Source organism: Syngnathus acus, chromosome 5 (genome assembly GCF_901709675.1).
Source record: "Syngnathus acus chromosome 5, fSynAcu1.2, whole genome shotgun sequence".
In the NCBI taxonomy this organism is placed as follows: domain Eukaryota; kingdom Metazoa; phylum Chordata; class Actinopteri; order Syngnathiformes; family Syngnathidae; genus Syngnathus; species Syngnathus acus.
In genome coordinates, this window is record NC_051091.1 from 390,197 (window position 1) to 410,808 (window position 20,612).

At 44.0% G+C, this 20,612-nt stretch overlaps 1 pseudogene; it reads right to left on the reverse strand.

Moving 5' to 3' along the window:
* The window catches only part of LOC119122722, a 71,728-nt pseudogene that overhangs the window by 5,576 nt on the left and 45,540 nt on the right, over positions 1-20,612 (reverse strand).

Genomic DNA, 20,612 nt, shown 5'->3' on the forward strand with positions numbered 1-20,612 from the left:
TGGGATTTCTTTTTCAATCCAACACAAAATTGCCAAACTTTGTCAATTCAAAGTGGACCACAAACCACTCGGATCCAAGATCATGCTAACATTTCCATGTGGTGTTCCCCAGGGATCCATTCTTTGCCCTCTTCTGTTTAAATGCTCCCAACTGGTTCCATAATGCAACAAACCCTAATATGTTGAAATACGCATTTTGGGATCACAATGTAGTAAGTACATCAAGCGTTACCTGCAATGGACAATCATTGGCCCCATATCAGGCATTTGGGCAGCAGAGGACCTCCGAACAAATGTCAGGACAGGTAAAGTATATTCAGGAACGCCCATGTCGGGCCACTGCGTATAATGATACTGGAGTACGTTCCGCTCACTGTTGGCCCGGTGCCCCTTTGCACCCTGGATGGATGGATGGATGGATGGATGGATGGATGGATGGCGGAACATAGGAGAAGAAAGGACGTTTCAAGCTTTGATTGGAGACAAATGAGGGAGGGACAAGAGGATTCCTACCTTTTTCACTTTTGCGTGCAGCAGAGTAAAATGTCGAACAGTGTAGCAGGCATAGACTCGGGTGCTTTTCAGTGTGACCATTAAGTTGCCATATTGTTCACTATTCTCTGTTGGCCAGTACTGGTCACATTTTCTCTGTGACGACACAAACGCACACAACTTGAAATTGAGACAGTTCTGTTTTGGCTTTACAAAACCTTTAATGACATCCTATTGGCATGAGTGGTATTTTGGCCACTATGCTAATAGTGAGTTATTGTGCCATGTTTTTGATTTTTTTGAAATCATCCTCTCTGTTTTAAATGCTTTGCGCGCGCGTGAATGTCACATACCCGTCCTTTTTCAACTAAGTTAGTGATCATAACAATGACGCCTGTATTCTGCTCCCACACCATCCGCCAAAAATCTTCAAAGGTAGACTTGAGTGGGCCCTGGGCTGCGATGTAAGCTTTGGGCATATTGTAACCCTGGGGAAGGAGGGAGGGAGGCAAGGATAGGGAGGGAGAGAGAGAGAGAGAGACATCATTAGAATAGTCAACATAATATTGAAAGCCTTCTTTCTAATGCCATGCGATGTGAAGTGAAATTGTCCAGCTTATGTGAAACAACCCACATGTACTACTTGATACAAACAGCAAAAGAAAGCATGCTTGAATAGCAGAGCACGCACGCACGCACACAAAAGTGCTCCAAATGTGTCTCTCGACTCTCCAAACATTTTCAATTGGCCTCAGGTCGAAACTATAAATCATTTTGGTTCGCTACTGAGGTTTCCCGCTTCCACGTTTTATCTGGAAGGATGTTTCTGAAGCTGTTTTCACTGTCATTGAACATCACCAAAATGCAGATTGTGTGAAAAAGACTCACATCCACATAGTTGCATTGATGTAGTCAGTGTGTTTGGATCCTTCCCCACCAAAATTCTTAACTTCACTCGGCTGTGGTCATCTGAAAATAAAACATACTACGTACTGGAGATGCTTCGTAAGGTTTGCATTTTGAAAGTAAAGCCATCTTAACAGTCTTATGATGTAAAGCTGGGAGAAAATCAGCTCCACTTGGGAATGGTGTTATTTCTGTGCACGGGCCAGGTATCCCAATCATTGACTCGTGTTGAAATGAGAGTACATTTTCTTCTCCACTCACAGGCCACTATGTTGACGTATCTATTCTTATGCTTGTTTTCAGGACGGTTGGAGTTTTCCCAAGTGATTTTCATTTGTGCAGCACAGCGCTGAAGCTCCTAGGGAAGCAAGATAGAAACAGACACATGTTGAATTTTGCATGGGCAAAAGGATTGAAAGAAAGGCAATGTTGTGCGCCATTGCACAGAGGCTGTTGGACCTGCTGGGGTGGATTCCACCACTGGGACTTTGCACTCCCTTGTTCACTGTTACTATTTCTTTTGGCTTCAGTCTCTTTCTTTCCAGAGATTTAATATTGAATTACTCTTACTTTTTCTCTCAAGGGGGAGTGAGCTTGTGACATTACTACTGTCAATCAATCAATCAATCAATCAATCAATCAATCAATCAATCAATCAATCAATCAATCAATCAATCAATCAACCAATCACCTGTTGAGGAGCCCAACTTTGAGACCTATTTCTCTTTCATTTGATCCCATTCGAAAGATGAATCATGCAGAGTGGGTCTTTTGTAGCCATGAGAATGACATCAGCTTAAATGAGATGATTGGGTTTCCTCAAAATATTTCTGTCTGCCACTTGCTCCTGTCATTCTGAAAGGAGGCACTATACGTGAGATTAGATTTACTTGCGTAACTACTCTGCCACCCGATCTGTTTTTTTTTTTTTTTTTGGTGCGTCTCACATCACAGACATGTCTTCTCCCTTTCATATGATCAGATGAAAAAGCAGCACATCAATAACTATTCCATGGATTTCTGGCATCTTGTCTACCTTCCGCTTGAAATCCAATTGACCTTTTCATCATGGGAACTCTTTTAAGCCGTCTCATCAATACTACTGTATAAACAGTACATGAAGACGGCTGAGGAATGAAAAAGAAAGCAGAGGAAAGCTTCACGGGTGCCTTCTGTACAATGTTTAATGTGTGTACACTTAAAACTTGTGATTGGGTTCTGCTATTTGTTTTTGGGGGGGGGGGGGTCTTTTAGATTTCTAGAAAGGTCATTTTAATCATGAATTAATTGTAGTAATATTTCAGCTAGGTGTTTTTTTTCTGTACTTGACAGTGAAGTTAGTGGCAAAGACAAGACTTTAGTACTTACCTCAAAATCCTGTGAATATCCTTGCATGTTATTCAAGGAGAACTCTGAGACATGCTTGATGAAGTGCTTTACTTGAATGTCTTTGACGTCATCTGAAGTGGGGACATAAGACCGCACTTTGGTCATGGACCCCAATTTGATTCGCTTTTTTTTCATTGTAAAACAATCGAATCAAATGAAAAGATTTGGAAAACAACACACAACCATTGTTGATGGCCAAAAACGTTGGGCTGTAGCTTTGGTTCAATACAAATATTCCAAATACGATTCGACTGATCTTTCAAATTCATCACGAGTCAGCAATAAAAAGAGCCCACATGGATTATCATCACCTGGGATGGGGATGAGAGGGGCTGCCAGCATCCTGGGCGAACCTCTGTCCTCCACATAGAGAGGTGTTGTCTGAAAACAACGTCTGGAAAAGTGAACAGGACTTTTAAAGAGGATTCTTTTCATCACACTTGAGTTGTTTGAGAGTTACCTATTGCTCATGTGCCGTAATCTGATAGATTGCCAATTGTCACATTGCAAATCAAGTCATCTCATCCATCGATATTATTGATATGACGTTTTTCGTATGGAACAACAGCAGCTCATCCCGTGTTTTGATTTATTCAAAGGTGAGCGTTATCTCCAAGGCATTTCATTTCTATTTATTTATTTTCACGACAACCTGCTACTTATTTTTATGTTTCATTTGAGGAAAAAGCAGGCAATATTTGCTACTTAAATGTGAACGTAAAAAAACCCAGCAGATACCATACTAGTTTGTATGTAGTTGACTTTAAACCAGTCATCATGTGGGTACATTTTCAAGCATGAGGGGGGGTTAACTCAACACGACACTTGCAAGCCAGCTTGTGTGTCCAAATCTGCAACGCCTCAAAATAACAACAGTTCATCAACAGCCGCCGAACCAGTGTGTGTGTCTGTGTGTGCGTGTCTGTCTGTCTGTCTGTGTGTGTCTGTGTGTGTGTGTTTGCGTGTTGAGAACCCTCCTACCTGTATTTGATACAGAGCAGAGAGCAAAAAGCGTTCATGGTGAGAAAGGAGCAGAGGGGCGCAGACGGGCTGCAGCATGCTGCTGCCGCTAACGTGAATTAAACACTGACTGGCCAAGGAGGAGAAGGGTGGGATTGGGGGGAAGGCGGGAGGGAGGGAGGGAGGGATTGGGGGGAAGGCGGGAGGGTCAGGGAGGGCGGGCGGGCGTCCGGGGTGGAGCTTTCACAACAAGCCGTGAACAGCAGGTTCTGAGTGAGACCAGGCAAGCCCAGGCCACTTTGAGCTGCTGGTGTCATAATACATTCCGGACAAATGTGGTGAAAAAAAAAACCATGTTCACGTGTATCTCAAAATATACACACATTTGGATGTGGCATTTGATTTGCCCATATATATTCTAACTTTGATGATAAGCACCAAAGTATTTTTTGGATTTTGTTGAATTGACTCCACAGCCCGTTGTAGACAGAAGTCCAGGTCATGACCTGAGATTTGCTGAGCAATAGGATTAACTACATTTGCCCCACCCCCTACTACCAGGCTTGAGTTAACGTGTGTGTGTGTGTTGGTTTAAGATAAATGGCGGTGGTGGTGGTGATGATGATTATTTAATATGAAGGTTAATGCTTCAGTTTGACAAACACCAACACAGATTTAACACTGATGAAATGTTTGGCCATGATTTGACAGGCAATTTGTCTTTTTACAATAGATGGATTTACCAAGATTTAGGCCGGGATTTCGGAGGGACCTTATATGTCTCTTAAACTATGATCGATAGTTTTCTTCAATGACAGAAAATGTAAATAAAAGTATACGAGGAAGTTGCTGGAAATGTTAAGACTGCTTACGTTTCACTCTTCAAATCAAACAATTACCTATGGTGCCCTGCTGTAAACCGACATTCCATTCCATTCATTGAAGCATAAATAGAAATGAGTGGAAAGTCATATTTTTAAATATTTTCTTCTTAAAAAAAAAAGAACATCGATGTTATTCAAATCCAGCACCTGATTTTTTTTCCCATATCACACCCAGCATGATTTGACAAGTTTGACATCAATAATGAATGAAGTCCCTTTTTAAAACTCATTTGTAACGTTGCGCTTGCATTAATCAGGCAAAACTGAAGAACGTAGACTTGAGGGCTAAAAATAAGCTCGAGGTCACACATTAAGCGTGAGTGAAATATAAGTTGATACCTGACCTGTGCAGACAGCTGGATCGATTAGAATAGAAGCGACCGGGTTCCTTCGTACGGCCTCGTTCAAATCGTGCGTGGACACCTTCAAATACCGTCAACGTGGTAACATTCCTGCATGTTGCTATTTGACGCCGCAACGTTAGCGTGAATCTTTTGATGAGAGCTTGCCAAGAACTGTACAAATCAACAAACATTTTCAAAAGATGTACACAAGGCGGCGACTAGCCCCGATGCAAACTTCAACTCAATTTGCTCGCTCAGTCAAATCTTTCCGTATTTAACTGCATTTGATAGTGTGAAAGTTCTGCATGAATATACGTACAACTGTCCAACACTCCGCAAACGTTCTCTCTCCGTACCCACCTCCAGTACACGATGAGTGCAGCAAGCATCAGAGAGAGACAGAAGAAGGACAGAGCTGAGACCACAAGCAAAGTTGGCATCCAGTTCACCGGCCGTGATCTCTTTCTCACTTGGTGGCTCCAGTTGGCGACTGAGGAACAAAGAAAATGGTGTCTGTGAAACCATTAGCTACTATATCGATTTTGGTAATTATCTGACAGCACCAATATGTACTATATCTGCACAATCCAAACTCCAAGTCCTTGCAGTCAAAAAAAAAGCCAAATATCCTGGCACCCAGGTGTCCACAAACGGTGATGCCATTTCAATTTGAACATTTAGAAGTGTGAAGAACAGTGAAAACGGGGCACTTTTAGAGCAGAGTTCATCTGAATTTGAGAACATAACCTGCTGCACTCGTCCATCCAGGTTATGAGTTTAGCCCAAGTTAGTGTACCATCTCAAAGTCAGGTTAAAAAAAAGCCAGCCACCCTCCTAACACTTCAAATCCTGGCTTTAGACTCAACACAGCTCGCAAAGCCATTCATCTCACTTTGTAGTACTCTATAGCCCTCGGGCCCATGCTGTCGCTGCCTCACTTTTATGCTTTAACATACATACTTGCAGAGGACATGGATAAAAGCCCCAAGTTCCCCGTTTTCCCTTCCCATAACAGAAATCAAGACGTAAATATGTGAAGCTCTTTATGATTTTAGTGTCATTTATTCATCCAACAAAAAGCATGCGGGGAAACGGAGCTCGAAATGGAGCGAGGCCTTTTCCCCCTCCTACAAATGAATTCAGCCTTCCTTCCAGCCTTCTAGCTTCTACTTCTCTCTCCATGTGGCAAAGTAGGCCAACACCAAGATCTGAGCAAGGAGGGAGGCGGATACAAAGAAGTTGAGGGGGTGGTGGAGCGTGAGCGAGAGAGGGTGAAAAAAAGATTTGGAAAGGGAAAAAAAAGACGAGGAGGGTGTAGGGGAGAAACATGGGAATAAAAAAAAAAAAAAGAGGCAAGTTTGCTTGGTGAACAGAATTGAAAATAGAGAGGAGGACATTTAAGTGTGCTCAACAAGCCTTTTAAAACACCAATATTGGCAATATTTGGGTGTTTAAAGTAGTGCATGTAAACACGTGCAGAAACCTGAACGTGCCCTTTATCACATTGAAATAAAAGGAAAAGAACATTTGCCAAGAAGTAGTACTGAGTGAGGTCCGTACGCCACAGTGCAACCCAGGAAAAGAACATTTGCCAAGAAGTAGTACTGAGTGAGGTCCGTACGCCACAGTGCAACCCATGAACAGCAGTTAAGTCAATTGAAAGGAAGCAGATTTTTGTTTGCAAAATGTCACCACTACTCACCAGTGCGGATGGAGTCACAGTGATGTTTTGGGGCCGCTCGCAGCTTAAGAATCAAACGGCAGCCCTCAGGAAGCAGGAATGCGCTTACGCTGCTGTGGTTGAGGACAAATGGAGGTCCAAGGTTGTACACCACAACAGGGGGCCAAGAAGTTGGATCCGGTGCCGTCTCTTCTTTCTCCTTCGCCGCGGCGTCCGCTTTCACACAGGCTGGATCGTCCCCGGCCACGCTGTCGTACATTTGGCCCTCCTCGACCACCTCTGGCGGCCGCTTCTTTCCTTTTTTCTCACTTTTGTCCTCTTTTTCCGTTTCTCTTTCCTCGCCTGGATCCTTCTTGTCGCCTTCGCTCCCTGGTCTCGTCTCGCCATCCTCCCTCGCCGAGGATTTGGCGACATCCACGTGGTGACATCTGCTCGGCCAAACCGAGCTAGGGAAGGAGGAAATGACTCCTCCGCTGAAGCCCAGAGCGGCTAGTAAAGCGCTGGTCACCACAGACGCTACCGTCGCCTGACCACCGCTGGAAGAAGGGCCGATGCCTGTCGCCATGGAGACGAAGGAGAAGGGAATGCCCGAGGAGGTCCAGGTGGATGAACCGGAGGAGATGGGGGCCATGTCGGCTGAAGAGGCAGGTGAAACTGTTGGCTGACAAACACAATGAAAGAGTTCATTCTCCGCAGTGCCGAGCTGTTTTGTGCACGCGCGCCTGCGTTCCTTACCATTCCGGTTTTGACGATTCGCGTCCCCTCAAAGATTCTTGTGGTGTTTGCTGAAACCCCAAAAGGAAATGCGCCATTGTCACTCAGAAGTCATTCATTGTTTCATTCCAACAAAGTGCACAAAGACTGCAAGCTAGACTGCTGACTGGCTTGGTCCCCCCAATTTGGCATTTGGACTCGCTTGTGGTCGTGCGTGAGCGTGCGCCTTACCTCTGAAGAGCATGCTCTGACTGAAATCACTGCGCATGTCATTGGCGCAGACAGCCTGAACCCGAAAAAGGTAGAGAACATCCGCTGAGACGTGGGAGACGACCGCCTCCTACATGGCACCGACACAAATGGACGTCAGTCAAATGCTAAAAAGAGCACACGCTTCAATTTTCAATACCTTTCTCAACGGATTGGTTGCGAGAAATCAATCAAATATGACATCTTCATTGTCACACAAAGCGTCCCAAATCCAACACTCTTGCCCTCATTTCTGCCAAAACAGACGATTGAAAGGGAACAAATATCCCCTTGGCAGCACAATTTCCACTGTCAAAGTGATGTATGTTCTGCCCTTGTGGAAATGAGCTCCTCTTTTCTTTTTGATGATGAATGTGCTTAAATAGCTTTTTGACTTTGCGTCCATCTCATTTACACTTCATTCATCATGGCACTATCGTTGATCCAGATCATGACCTCAAAAAAAGGAAAGCGGACGAGCAAACGATAAAAAAAAAGGACGTAGACGAGCAAATGATCAGCTCAAGTCCATCGATAAACTTGACGTGTTCTTTGTGCGCGTGGTGGTCGACTGAATGACTTTTGAGTTTCTATTCCACACCGTGCAAAACACATTTAAAGTTTGTCTTTTTGAATCCGCAAATGAGCGCACTGCGATGGAGAAAGTCAAGTTTCAAAACATACGTACTCTAAGAAAAAAGAAAAGAGCACAAGTCAAAAGCCGCCACATTCAAAGAACGCCATTCGATTTGTTTCCCATGAAAAAATAGCATGCGATGATAGTCGCTTTCAAAATGTGCGTTTCTTCTTGAAAAGACAACGATGATTTGAAAGACGATGATACCGATGAATGGACATTGGCCTTCTTTTCGTCTTCATTTCATTCTTTCATTTAGCACTGAAGTAGTAAATACCGAATGACCACCATGCAATCTAATGATGACAGTGAGCTTTTCTCCCATGACAAAAATGTTCTTCCATCTTTCTTCTCCACCTGAGCTCACTTTGTGACTAATGACAGCTCTGTTGAATGTACTTTCACTTGCTATTCTCCATTATCATGAGGGATGTGTTGAAGGGAGTCCCAGAAAACAGAGAGAGAGACGACGGTAGAAAGGAACGACAGTGGGAATGAGCAGCTTTCAGAAAGAGCTATCGTCTCTCCAGGTAATGAATGACGGACGGGAGGGAGGGTGAAACAGCATTTGCCAGTGGTTCATCATGGTCGATCCCGCTTTCTGAAGCTAGGGGGCACTCTGCTCTCTCGCTCTGATTTGTTGTCTTTTCCCCAGCCCTCCCTTTCACCGTTTTCCCATGGAGCCACTGGGCCAAGGTCATGCTTTTTGCACAGACCGGTAGTGTTGTATGGCCTCCAGCCTAGCATTAGTATTCTGCCAGTTGACCAGCAGACTACAATGTTAGGGAATGAAGCATCCAGTCTTCTCCGCCACATTCTCTTTTTGTCTCCTGAAATCTGGTCCTATTTCATGGACCTTGAGGTGCATCCTGTTCAGGGTTTCACTCATTCACTTCATGCGTGTCACTGTTGTCTCGCTCATACTTTTGATCATTATTATGAAGCAATGTTTAGACCGACTTTCATTCTTACCTCATTCACTGCCATAGATGTCAAAGTCTTTCACCGGCAGCCCAGACAATATCCAACTTTGACATCTACTATATGCGTCAATGGCAGTGAGTGAATGAGTTCATAATGACTTCTTGGAACAAAATATTGCCATTGCGTGAACAAACAAATTTTACAATCGGAATCCTAACGTAATCCACACAGTCTTACCAGTTTGTGTTTGGCATCTGTGAGGTGTGTCTCTTCATAGCTGTCATCATGAGCTGTCCAGCTGTAGGATACCAGAAAGTGGAGGATAGGTGGATGGTAGATGACCTCCGGACGTGCCCATCCAACCACCAAGGCGCTTACGTTCACGTGTTGCACCTTCATGTTTACTGGAGCGCTGCTGCACACTGGAAAGAAACAACAAAACAAAACAAAACAAAACAAGGCCTTCTCAAGCATCCACACCGGAGCCATGCCCCGCTTCCTATGCTGCCAAATGAACCCCCTCCCTCTTGGCACCATCACGTCTCACGCCCGACGAGATGCGAGAAGCGGCCGTGCCGGTGTGAAGCCCCGAACGACACGCTCGCTGTCACCTTTGACTTTTTTTCTTTCCCCTCTCAGTCTTCCATCGACTCTCACATCAGAAAACCAGGCACTTTGCGAGACCAGACAACCACCAATGCAAAACGAAGGTACTCGCTCTTATAAAGAGTAAATGACTGGGAGGAAATAAAGAAAAAAATAATACGAATAATAAATAAAAAAATCAATCAATCAATAATATGTGGTAGTGGTCTAGGACACGTAAAAAGGTTGTGTGTCGTTCACATGCCTTGTTGAGAATGTGTTAGTGGATGTTAAGCATCAATTACGACTGGCTTTGAGGAAATGAAGGCGATTGATTAGTCCCAACGCTGCATCAAGTCATACAAGTGAGCGCAGCTATTCAGTGATGAACATGGTTTGATGGCTCATGTGCCAAGTGGAACCAAATTGATTAGCTTGCTCAAAAAGAACCGCAGTGATTTGCTATTCAGAACATGCAGTTGGAGCGAGCACCAAGTGGCTTTGCATTACTAAAGCCATTAGTCACACACTTTACACCAGGGGTCTCAAACTCCAGTCCTCGGGGGGGGCCGCATTCCTACATGTTTTCCAAGTTTCCCTCGTCCAACACACCTGATTCAATGATCAGGCTCCTGCAGAACGTGAGGATGAACTGATCATTTGAATCAGGTGTGTTTAACCAGGGAAACTTGGAAAACATGTAGGAATGCGGCCCCCCCCCTGAGGACTGGACTTTGAGACCCCTGATTTACAGAGTCCAATAGACACACAAGCTTGCAGAGACGTCATTAACAGTTCAAGCAGAACCACCACCACCACAATGCCTTGGATGATATCATCTAGCGTCCTGACACGCATACAGGACCTTGTGACAATGGGATAACATTCTATGTTAGCAAAATGAAATTGTGAAATATTATGGTCAGCTTGTTAAATGTGTCTGCATAGAAATTTGAAAAATGACTACAGCTTTCCTCAAGACAAACATATACGTATATGCATGTTTCTATCGAGCCTCGAAGAATGAATATCTGCCCCAACGTACGTATACCTTGAAGTAGAGGTATGTTGGAAGTTGGACAATAACCAGGCTGTGGCAGCTAGGCAAAAATCACAACAGCTACATGTCAGCTCGTATTTTATTCCAATTCTGCTGCTCTTAAAAAAAACATCTGGCGGAAGTTTAAATGCCCGTTTAAAGTACTGATCTGTTCACAAATGTAAAGTACAAATACGTACTTCAAAAAGGGACAGAGTATTGGTACTTGCGATGGAGCGACCCGCTTGACTATGGGCTGCTTAAAAAGAGCAATGACCCATATTCTCTGTGCGCAATACAACTAAAACGGTTTGGAAGCTCGAGCCGCTCTGCCAGGTTGGTTGATGAATAGATCCTCTTACGGCTTTCATCAGAGATAAGCATGCCACCTCGCGCGCGCGCACACCCATACATCACACACAGGCCCGAGAACGAGTCACCACTGAGCACTAGTATACAGTCAAATCATCCATATGACAGTTTACTCCTTGACCTTGAGAGGGATATCATACGCATCTGTGAGATGAACAAACAAGCCATTATGGATGATGCTTTTTGTCTGCTGTCTGACCCACATCATGGAAAACAAATCAATATCAATTTTGTAGAGTCCATCACAAAGCTACAAGGATGTGACCCCTGCACACATTTTCTGCATTCGGTCTGAGAGACTTCCATATTTTTGAGGGCTGCCTTAAAATACAAATTCTAGATATACACCCAGTGCGCTTCTTCCGTGTCGGACGGTTACGGATCCTGGAGGCAAATCAATTGTAGTATCGGTAAAATAAAAAAATAAAAAATCTAACGAAGCAAAAAAGCACTCAGTCAGATACAAACACACACGCTTGTAATAGAATATAGATGGAATAGAGTCACCACAAAAGTAACTGATTTGACTTCAAGTCAGCTACTTAAATTGCCCCACCCACGGGGATAAATCAAGTTTTGTCAATCCGTAAGGAAAATACTCCTCCTCCTCCTCCTCCTCCTCCTCCTCCTCCTCCTCCTCCTCCTCCTCCTCCTCCTCTTTCAAAAGAGCTTATCCTGTCAGATTGTCAAAGTGAATCCAATCCTATGTGTCCCACCTGTAGTGACAGTACTCAAGGGCACGGCGCAAATGGCAGAAAGGTCTTTTGGGAGGGGATATGCAAAGCGTACATATCGCACCCGTCCGCCGCATATACGTACAGTACAGTAGTTGACACAACACAGATGCTTGAGACGTTGAGAGTAGCACTCCCACACATGGGCTGCAGATAGTAATGCGCTGTTGTTTCAGCGCTAATGAGGCAGGAACAAGAAGGGGACCCGTGTGCCTCCCTCCCCACTGCCTTATGCTCGGGGAGTCACACAGCGAGAGAGCTATCCAAGACCACACACCTACCTATACAGTACATGCGCCCACAAGTCACTCAGTCGTAAAGTAACACTAAATAGCTTTCATTTATTAACATTAGGAGCTGTCAGCAATTTAGCAAGAAAAACAAGGAGCTTTAATAAGACTTTATAGATTGGCAAACTCAAATAAACACAGCAATGAATGAGTGTATAGAGGCCTCAGTTAGTAACATTCCAGATTTCAAAAGGTATAACATTCAGAATGATCAGAATTTGTGCAAAAATTGCAAATTGTCTTCATTTTTAAAAAATAGCAGCAATTTGTATGACCATTTATCGTTGGGGAAAAAAAAAAAAAGAACAGTTTTTACTCGTCTCTGATATCAAAACTCGTTATTAGTTTGTTGTGTAGCCTATCGGTACTGTATATAATATGAGACGTTCATCCATTTGATAATGGCCCTCAGAAGGAAACTATGACAAGATCAAAGTTGCACCTACCTCTGGAAGATTCTGTGCCATAAGGCCCACTACCGCTGTGAGAAAGCTCAGGCAACCAGGCGTCTTTGACAGCCGACTTGAAAACATGCCGATTGTCCAGGCTCTGAATGGGTCGGAAGTTGCTGCGAAGATATTCCACCGACTTGACGTGGTCCTGTTGCTCCGTGGTGAAAATGGAGTAAAAAGCCTCCAACTGGCAGAGACAGACACAAAGAAAAGAAGAGAGAGAGAGAGAGAGAGAGAGAGAGGAATACCATCGTTGAAATAGACTCCCCATTTCACTCTGAAAATGCAAATACTTTTCAGTCTCTATTTGGAAGCAATCGTCATGCTATTGTAACACAAGTACCTGTCCAAATGTGTCTCAATCATACAGTCAACTGTCACATTCCTAAAAATGCCAAGTGCCTGTTTGAATAGCTCGCACATGCATACAAGTGTCGCATGGAAAGGATGGAAACGGCTTTAGCGTTGATCCACTGGAAAAGCAGGCCCAGAGCAACAAGCGTCACTCCAGCCGACCTACTTCCTTCGACAAAAGCAATCAAATACAAAGAGATGGGGAACAAGTCCAACCTTTTGGAGAAGTCAAAGTGAATGCAATTGAAGTTCATCCCAAAATGTTTGCGTCGAGTGTGTTCCTCACCTGTTTGTAAGAGACATAGATGGGTCTGCTGAAGATGATCCATTCCACAATTTTGCTGCAGGGAGGAGTGGTCAGGGAGCCCGTGTAGCGGTAATAGCTGCCCAATGACGACGGCAGCAGATCTTTTAGGACAAAGGGCTCCAAGAAAGTCTCTTTTTCTATCAAACAAAACATGTTCGAATCAGCGCTTTACTATTTTGTTCCACGATCGAGCGTTGCACACCTACCAATCGTTAAAAAAAAAAAAAAAGGCAATCATTTTGCTGATGTATTTTCATCCACACTCATTGCATATATGATAAAGTTAAAAAAGTTAAAGTCCCAATGATGGTCTCACACACACACATCTGGGTGTGGTGAAATTTGTCCTCTGCATTGAACCCATCCATCCCCGTGTGATTTGGATCCATCCCCTGGGGGGGAGAGGGGAGCAGTGAGCAGCAGCGGTGCGGCGCTCGGGAATCAGTTGGTGATCTAACCCCCCAAGTCCAACCCTTCATGCTGAGTGCCAAGCAGGGAGGCAATGGGTCCCTGTCATGCCTCGTCCCCAGTTTTGCTGTGTATAGGTTGTCATCGTTTCTGTGTCTGTGTGCTCGCCCCTCCCTCCCTCCCCTCCTGTGTGCCCATGATCAGTGTGATCATACTCACCTGCCTCTTGTTAACTGTGTTGTATTTAAGTTCTGTTTGTGTGCCACTCGATGTCGGAGCATTGTGGACAATGCATGTGTCACTGCCACGAGGTTGTTTGGTTCCTGTCTTTTGAGTTTGCTGCAATAAACCCCGGTCCAAGCTGCATTTGGTCGTCCTGCTCCATTTCTACACTCCGTTCGTGACAGGGTCCCATTTTTATAGTCTTTGGCCGGCCGGGGTTTGAACCCACAACCTTCCAGTCTCAGGGCGGCGGACACTCTACCACAGGGGTCTCAAAGTCCAGTCCTCGGGGGGGGCGCATTCCTACATGTTTTCCAAGTTTCCCTGGTTCAACACACCTGATTCAAATGATCAGTTCATCCTCACGTTCTGCAGGAGCCTGATCATTGAATCAGATGTGTTTAACCAGGGAAACTTGGAAAACATGTAGGAATGCGGCCCCCCCCCCCCGAGGACTGGAGTTTGGGACGCCTGCTCTACCACTAGGCCACTGAGCTGGTATGATAGGATATGATATTATAATGTTGAATGAATGATTTGAAATGATCATTTTATTTTGGTTCTATTGTGAACAGCAGATGGTAGCGAGCTGCAGTAGCATCTGCTGTTCACAACTTGAGAGTTGGAATGCATTTAGCCATTACATCACCTTGTGGTGTTGGAAAGACATTTGAGTTTGACAAATGGATAGGTTTATTTCAACTCTCAAGTGGCGCTGTCACTCACCATGATGGACCACACCCTTTAAGCCATGAATGATGGGCTCAACAGCCGGGTTGTCTTTTCCTCCAACCTGAAATGCAACGCATGGAAACAGCAGTTCTCATCTTGCAAATGGATTCATCAATGTGGAAGACTGACATTATCTACGTTTGCCCCCCACTAAGGAAATATTTGCAATGATGGATTCTATTTCCCCAAGCATTGGTCTTATCAAAAACACGACAGGAATATACTGCGCTCGTCATAAAAACACGCTTTTTGCATTTATGGATATCCTTGCGCAATCTGACAACCAAAATGACACAATCATAAAGCAGAATCAAGTTGCAGCATGTGAAGTGCAGAATAATTAGGATGAATTATGATATGAATGATTATGAGGAAAAAAGGAGCAATCAGCAAGCTCCCACTGAGTGAAGCCATAGTAACCAGATCGACAGAGCATTTGACTCGCTTGGATTGGAGAGCCACTGTTGTCACGGAGTCTGAGAGTCGGTAAAAGCGACATGCAAAGGTAGGAAAGGTCCTCAAATGGCCTTCGATTGCCGTCAATGTGATGAGCGTGTGCAGACCTGAGATAAATGCTCTTGTTGCCGCAGCAGCTAAAAGGAGGGCAAAATCTTGTTTTGTTTCTATGGAAGCGCCCGCCCACCAACTATAGGTGTTTTCGATCAAATGGCCTCATTTCTATGACTTGTATTAACACAACAAATCCTCTTACAATATCATTCCAATCGTGAAAAATTCATCGACTGTAAGCCATCTTTTCTTTCTTTCTGTCACGTGCATCAGCACCTTGGACAGTTCTCTTTCTCTGCTCCTGCCCCTGTTATTTCCCCCTGCTTTCTTCTTTCTTTCTTTTTCTTTCTTTCTTTCTTTCTTTCTTTCTTTCTTTCTTTCTTTCTTTCTTTCTTTCTTTCTTTCTTTCTTTCTTTCTTTCTTTCTTTCTTTCTTTCCATGTGCGCGCACCATCAGCACCTTGGATAGTTCTGTTTCTCTGCTCCTTACCTATTATCTCTGTGACGTTTTTCCTTCCTTCCTTCCTTCCTTCCTTCCTTCCTTCCTTCCTTCCTTCCTTCTTTCCTTCCTTGCTTGCTATGTGAGGCTATTCCACATTCTCCCACCCGCATATCAACTGTCACGATTTGCTGTCAAACGAGAAGATTGCCCTTTGAGGGCTCACGTACAAATAAGTAGAGTAAGTAACTATGTTGGCATTGTGTGCGATGACTTTGATGACTTATAGTTTTCACACTCAAACAATTTACCATGTGGATAATGACGATTTGAAAAACCCCCATAAAGAATTCCAACCTGAAAGAAAACTGCATGGCTGCGATGATTCTCTTCTCCCTAAGTGCTGCACCGAGGCTGTCAAAGTCGTCTGAGTTGTACAGTAGATTGCATCTGTCATAGAGGGCACAACAATATATACGTATATATGTATCAAAAAAAAAGGCAATGTTAGTTTCAAAACAGTATTTGGGGAAAGGATAGCTGTCAATGTTTGCACGCCAAATGACGCTTTAGGATTCGTGAATTTTTCTCTCAGCACCCTGAAAATACCACTGATGATAGCAGTGATCATATGTATTTATACTTTGGTTTTGTAACAATGTTTTCCAAGAGTGACGCACTGTTTAGTATGACAACCAGTTTGCTTAAAATACACACATAATGCATTGCAGAAAAGCAAGGTGTTTTTGCTTTGTTGTTTTCTTCCCCAGAGAGTGAAAGCTAGTGCTCAGCAATGTCGTGTTCACTCAAGTTCCCACTTTCTTTGTCCATGCTGGTTGTTGCTCATGCCCCCCCCCCCCCCCCCCCCCCCCCCCCTACTTGAAGCAATTTCCTTAGTTTTCTGTTGAAGCTGCTCCCCAATCATCCCAATGTTTGTCATCTTCATGTAATGATTTTTCTCTCGCCTGTCAGTACGGCTTCCGTTTGGCCTGGCTCGGCAGTGGGAGCTTTACAAACACGCTCCATCCGCATTTTATTTGCACAAAGCCTTAACAGAACGCCATTTATGCACGATTGCACTTTGTGTGGCGACAAAGTTTACAATGGGGTCTGCAACTTGTATTTTTTGCACATCTGGAACGCTTATGAGAAGTGCCGTGGGGAAGTGAGTGCAATCTGCATAGCTCGGAGTTGTTAGTGAAAGCAGAACATTATGCATGACCTTTACCCCTCTGCTGTTTGAATTTCCGCAGTGCAACGCAGAGACCTGCTGAATTCAAATCTTTTCTACAGCTGGAGGCAGAGCAAAGCTTTAAGAAGTAATGACTTATGTATAAATAGATGGGAAAGTGAGGAAATGCCTAACAAAAACAAGATTCTATTTTCTGATTAGAAACTAGCAGACCTATTATATGGAGAAGTATGTTTGGCTTAAAGGCATGGCATGGCACGGCACGGCACGGCACGGCACGGCATGGCAGTACAGTGAAGATAGATGATTATTTATTTTTTCTTCTTTCAGAATGTGGCAACGTGTATATCATTAAGTAAAGACATTCCGGCACTATGCTAGATGGGCTGCATCTGTATTTAGGGGTATTGTGAAAAGCACTCAACAGTATTAGCGTTCCCGTCTTTCACCTATACACAAATGCACACAACTACAGATGGCAACGGCTCTCTCTCGTGCAAGTTGCCAACTATCTCATTGCAGAAAATCGGTGCGCGACACTTTTGCTCAAGGACACTTAGAGACAACCTTCAGATGACTGCTGATGCAAAGCTGTTTTTATGAAATGCAGTTTTTTTACATTTAATAGAACACTTCAATCCATTGATACAAATTTGTTTCGATGGCACATTTTACAACAGCTGCAGCTGTAACAAAGCGCAATGGGACAACCACAAAGACAGTGTAAACAGTGCTAAACAACTTACTGCAATGATTTGGCGGTCCAGTTCAGAATAACTGACCAACTGAAACGAACCCATTCACTGCCAATGACGCCTAAGATTTTCAACTGGGCTGGCAGTCAATGAGTTAAAAGCTTTTGATACGACACATGTCTGTGCCCTCGGAAAATGTCACAGAAGTCTCTTTTGGTATCAAACAATTAGAAAAGCAAAAGCAAAAAAACCGGTGTCTTGACAGAATAGCTCGGACCGCTTTCACGCAAGTGTCTCCCCCGAGGGACCGACACTTTTGAAGGAAAGCTTTGCGTCGAAACGGACAACAAAATGCAGCACACGGCGCCTTTGCTTTCAAGAGCAAAGAGTGAGGACATCAACAAGGTAGGAAGCCTTTTCTCTGTCTTACAACTAACTGCACGACACGAGCGTTTCAGATTTCCTGCATAAAGGTTGTCCATGGTAGAAGGTCAGACATTGGAGTGCTGCTTTCATCTAGCTCACTGCAACACATTGAAGACGTGTGGACAGAGTTGTACAAAGTGGCTTAGAAGCTAATGTTCATACCGCACCACACAATCTGTCTTACAAACGCAAGTGAAGCGCACGACATGAGAAATGACCTGCGGAGTAAGCTGTGGCATTTTCAATTTCACAAGTCTTACTTTTTCATGGAAATGAGGAGGGCCAGACAAATGCCCGAGTCGCCAGGGACGGTTGTATTATTCCAAATTGTATTTGTATACTCAGAAAATGGGGCGGCATACACTTCCCCTCGAGGCGACATCAGGCTTTGAAAAAAATGGTGTCGTTGAGACCAGGCAAGAAATATCACACCAAACATATGGAAGGGATCACGGCAGTTATCATTTATGTCAAAAGGGAAAGTAAGAGTAAAAGTTGATTGCCTTCCTCAATGGGAACACAAGAGTAGTCCGGATAAAGACTTGTATTGCTCCAAAATCTCAATTCATTTGCTTGTCCAACTTGAAAATGAGGGTTTGACCGCCTGCCCTTGTGATTAAACAACGTACAAACACGAGAGTCAGCATCAGTAGCTAGCAAGCAGGCTGAACATGATTTTCAAATAAAAGCAATTCACACCACGGCATTAGCCGTCCTTATCATTATTCATCTGATGATTTAGGGGCAGGGATGCGCTTTCCATTTCCCACACAGCAAAGGTTGATGGGAAATAAAATCCCATTTATCAAGCTTTATCTGAGAGTGTTTGAGGTACTCGCGCACACATGCTCACGGGCCTCCTAGTGTGTGTTAATTTACGGGGCCTGCTCTATCTTGGACTGTGGGGAAAAGCTTGCCAAGGAACTTCTCCGGCCACACACATTGTGTCTGCGCGCGCGTGTGCAAGTGATCTCTTTCCTCTCCATCATCTGATCCTCTCTTTGATCCCATCGGAAATGTTTTCAAGTGGATGGAGATCAAAATGAGGATTGGCAAGATGCATTGAGAGAGCCCGTAACATTCCAAGCGAACATTTTCTCGTTTGGATACCAATTCAACTCAACTCGATATAAATATACCATTTTTGGCTTCCTGTCAGAGAGCGCCGAAGGAAATTGACTCTGTAAGACTTCTGTAAAGCTGGAAGCCTCTGCTTGAAAATTTGACACAGACATATATTGTGTTTTGTTATCCAGTTTAAAATTCAATGCCTCGTGGGAGCAAAAAAATAAATTACAGCACAAATGCACTAAGCGGCAAAGGCTTACAAATGTTGCTTCGGAGGAAGTAGCCCAAAACATGCAAAAAAAAAAGGTAAAAAGCCATAAAGACATTCACGAAACGCTTTGAATTTTTTCTTGTCAGGGGGCTGTTAGGGATAAACACTCGGCTACTTGTCTTGAAATCAAATTCTTCTTGTTTGATACCTCGACAAATGGAACACCCACACCATCTAATTAGGCCAAATTGGTTTTGTGGTGACAACTTATTTGACGACAGCACAGGAGAGGAGCAATTTAGAAAAGCATTTCCTCTCAAAATACCGCCGTGTTGGTTCTGAAGTCACGATAAATGAACTGAGCTTGAATGATTATTCCCAGAGCCCATGACCGAAAGTCCACTTTGCATCAGGCCATCTAATATCTCTTTTGCGATTCTATATTATATTCAAGACGTACAACTGGTTAGTACTTATTATTAGTTTGCCAGTCTGTATTATGTACCCTTGATGGGAAAGACACCAAGGCAGACTTGGAAGCGAATGAAGGGAAAGTCTTCCAAATGAAAATGCTTCATCTTGTAAACATACGAGTGAGCTGAGCGAGCGAGGCGAGCGAGCCCTGGACATTAGCTTGAAACTTAGTCAACACATGTGAAAGCCAGATAAAGTTGTTTACCTCCACCGGGTAACGTCGGCCCTTGATGCTATGCTCAGAGCCTTCTGATCCGTTGCTGGGCCCCCAGTGGAACTCCACTTTCTCTGCTTTAAATCTCCCCGGAAGGCCTGCTCCCCTCACAAAATAATCATCTTTCAGCATAATGGCCACTGGAGGAAAAACAAAAAGAGAAAATCAAGACATTTCATCAATCCATTTTCATCAGCAATAGTTTTCAGTTCATCCCTTTTCGGCTAGCAATTTCACACGCAAACCTCCGTCCGTCCGTCCAACCCATCCATCCATCCATCCATCCATCCATCCATCCATCCATCCATCCAATCCATCCCATCCATCCATCCATCATCCATCCATCATCCATCATCCATCATCCATCCATCCATCTATCCATCCATCCCATCCGTTTACTTCATTTCTCTCATTTGCGGATGTGACAATTAAGCCAATTTAGGTTGACCAGAATTTCACTTTGCTATGCTGAAGGATGTATTTTATTCCCCCCCCCCATTTCCATCATAGTGCTCAGTGGAGGTGATCCCTCAGCAGATAAAGCGCTCATCTGTCGTTTACAAACTGCAAGGTACGCATGCATTATTCATGGGAAAAAGACAGGGACATTTGTCTTGTTAGCCATGCATTATGAAGGGGGGGGGGGGGCACCTACATGCCATTTTACTTTCACTGCTCCAATTTTTACTGCGCTTTCAACATTCTACAG